Raw genomic sequence first — 3,738 nt, forward strand, 5'->3', positions numbered from 1 at the left:
TACGTTTAAAGACAGCCAGCAGAGGTTGCAGTAAGTTCCCTGCTTACTAAGTAAAGGAAAATCCAGGAAAACACATTCAATCATCAGATACTCAGCCCAAGGCTAGACTTTCTGCTTGCTTCCAGCTGCTAGCCACAGTTACAGATTCTTATTAGAAAGTCTTTAAAGCATGCCAAGATCTGGTCCTCTGTGCATGACTCCGCACTGATGAGATCAGACACTGAGTTGTGATTATCAGTTTTTGCCAGCTTATCATTTTGTGATGTAATTTATGGTCTTTTGTAATCAACTTCTCAACTTCTCACTGATGTCTCTGTGTGCCCTCAAGTTCCATTCAACCCTTATTTCCATAAGGTAATCAGCTGAGTTTTTCAGAAGGCCATTGTATCCTATTATGTCTCTGGAGGCCAAAAGAGATTCTTTAATACAGAGAAAAATCCTCGGAAGTTTTAGTGAAACCAATTCAGATGTCTGGGGAAGGTTTATCACAGTTCCAATTTGGAATTCACATGGCTTTGAGGAAGGCTTTTCATTTCTTGCAGGATCACCGTGTTCTTCAAATGCTTGCCTTGAGCCAAGAACAGCACAACCAGCACTGGAAGGCTCACCCAGGGGGGAACATCATTTGGCAAGGAAATTCCCGAACAAGGACTATTGAGGCCAGTGTGTTTCATACCAATTTACAACTGATTTGCTGTTTGACTCAGGCAAATTACTTGCCCCCGTTGAGCCCCAGAACCCTTAGTTGTAAGATCTGATGTCCTTTTCTCTGATGACATTCAGGATTGTCATGAAGACCAAGTGAAATGAATGAAAGGAAAGAGCACTTTAAAGCATGCTCATTGCTATGGCATTACAACATACTATTATTATAGCCAAAGTAATTCACCATGTTCTTATACTCCATTTGGTAGGTGTTCACAACCGTTCAGTCTCTCATGTCTGCAATGAAATTTCAGAAGTAAGATTCTGCCCGGCACACATACCCACTTAAGGGCTATGCTTTTGATAAGCCCTCCTGATTTATCTTTGCTTTCCTTCAAGGACGTGCTTAGATTACCCTCTGCTTAGAGTAAAGTCCTTTAGTGGTGTTCTCAGTGACTGTGTCCCCTTGGCTGAATTCCTGGGCATGGCTGTCATTTGGCCCATGGATTGTCATTTGGCCCCAGTCAGTTGGCTCTTAGCATCTCCTGTCTTGCTGGTTATCTACGTTCTGCGTATAGAGACTATGTCTGTAAGTACAGTGTCTTACTTTGAGGGGAGGGCCTGTGATTTATACCTCTTTGCATCCTTAGCTCAGGCAAACATTTTCATTAACAATGACTTTTAGGGATGGTACTGGGTTGAACAGCATCCCCCCAAAATTCATGTCCACCCAGAAGCTGTGAACATGACCTTATTTGGAAATAGAGTCTTTGCAGATGTAATGGAGTTAAGATGAGGTCATTACTGGATTAGGATGGCCCTAAATCCAATGTCTGGTATCCTTAAAGAAGAGAGAAATCTGCACACAGAGAAGACCCAAACAAAGAAGCCTAATGCAGTGAAGGAAGCAGAGGCTGGAGTGATGCTTCTGCAGGCCAAGGAATGCCAAGGAGTGCCAGCAACCACCTGAAGCTAGGAAGAAGCAGAGAAGGATTCTTCCCTCGAGCTTTCAGAGGGAGCACAACCCTGCCAACACCTTAATCTCAGGCTTCTAGCTCCAGAATTGTGAAAGAATACATTTCTGCTGTTTTAAGTCACCCAGTTCGTGGTCATTTGTTACAGCAGCCCTAGGAAACTAATCCAGGAATGCTGAGCATGCTATAGAGTGTAGGAGAGACCTTCTGGGGCCACCATCCAGCCTTGGACAGTCGGCTTTCAAAAGAGCTGAGGCACTGTTTTAAGGGAACGGAGTCATTGAAGGCAGTGAATGCAGAGGGCAGGGAAAGACCTGGTATGGTCTGAATACAGAACAATCCAAAATAATGTTTACAAACTTGATGTTAAAGGCATTTTCAAGGTCCCTTCATTAGAAACAGTTTGCTTTATGACAAAAAGGTTGATCTGGGAGTTGGAGACAGGGGAGCAAGTGAATGAAGAGATAACTACTTATGATAGGATATAATCAAAATAATAGAATCAACCTATGTGAGTGTGGATTGCACAGCAGCCCTTGCTTGAGATCATTGGAAGCTCCCGTGGTGTGAGCTGGGGCTGATGTGGGCTGGTGGACCACTTGAATTCCAGGCTGGAGGACTCAGTCCCCTCTGTTGTTCACAGCATGGATACTTGGGACAGAGCACCTGGGGCTGAGTTCTGGTTATTCCATTTACTGGCAAGGTACTATGCGTTACTTGCTTCCTCTCCTCATTTATAAAATCAGAAGAGAAATGGCACCTCCCTCCTAACTCTGTGAGGATTGAAAGAGTCCGCATAAATTGCTTAGAATGTCACCCAAGATAAATGATAGAAGCCTCACTTGCTTTTATTGTCATCATCATCATCCTGTGCAGATGAGGGAGACCAGAAGGGTGAATCATCTGACCTTTAGTGATTCTTGCAGGAAAGGGAGGTCCCGCTGGGGAAAAGGAGGTAAGTGCAAAACTGGCCATTTACTTGAAAATGTCTGCTTGAAAATACTTTCTCCCCTGGCACAGAGAATTTTTTAAAAAGGCAGAGTAGTCTCAGAGTTTCTACTACTGTGGACAGACTCTGGATACTTTGAGTAAAGGATATGGTGTCCTATGCTGTGCTCCCTATTTGGGATTCATGGGGTGGCAGGGCCTGGTCCTATCTGACTCCCCACCAACCAGCCAGGCATACAGCAGTCCCTTAGTCAACACAGACTGACAGAGGAAGGAAGGAACAAACTAGCTGTGATTGACTGGCCTTGAGCCCCTCCTATTCTATAAGGCAGGGCCTAGGATCCTCTGGCCCTGAAAGGAACAGGAGCGGGGCAGGAGACTTCTGGAAGTATGGCAATTACCAGCACAGGTAAAGCATCTGAAACAGGAAAACCGAAGAGACTCCATTTTTAGAAGGGCTCCATCTCTGCTGTTTTTCTGCTAGGTCCCATTTACTCATGTTCTATTTTTTGCATCTGAATAAACCAGAGAAGCTATGTTCCCACTCCAAGGGGGAAACAAGAAAGTTAATCATTCTCTGAGTTTTGCACTGGGCCCTCAAACACCTGATAATATCCAGCCAGATCCCAAAAGCTTTAGCTTTGAACAAACCTGGGCTGACGCTGGCATCACCACCCCCTACCTTCAATGACTTATAAAATAACACCTATTAATCACCTGTCACTCACCTTCTATTGGACCGTACCCTGGATTACGGAAGGAACAGGTACCCTGCACCCCTTTCCAATAGAAATCCCTAACCCCAAGCAACCACTAGATTCATTCCCCTTTTGGAGTCTCCCAGACACACTCTCTCTGTTATTCTCTGTCACTCGCGCTATTCAATAAACTCTGTTTTCGCTTCCTCCTGGTAAACATTTGATTTCCATCTTGCCTCAAGAACCCTCTTGGCTGATCCTGTGGGACCCCCACTCTGGGTCCTCAGACTAGTCTGCCTGCATCACGTCCACATCACAAAATTGGTATATTTCAAGTCGTAGATACTGCCCAATTGGCTAAGTAGGTCTGTGCTTGCTTTCATTCAGTTATTCGGTGAGCAGGGTTGGTACCGGATCCTGTGCCCTCAAGGCTGCCGTCCTCACCCCCGCTTTAGGGTAAAGAGGAAGACTTA

The sequence above is a fragment of the Leptonychotes weddellii genome, chromosome 7, assembly GCF_054177405.1.
Source record: "Leptonychotes weddellii isolate Sample4059 chromosome 7, ASM5417740v2, whole genome shotgun sequence".
In the NCBI taxonomy this organism is placed as follows: domain Eukaryota; kingdom Metazoa; phylum Chordata; class Mammalia; order Carnivora; family Phocidae; genus Leptonychotes; species Leptonychotes weddellii.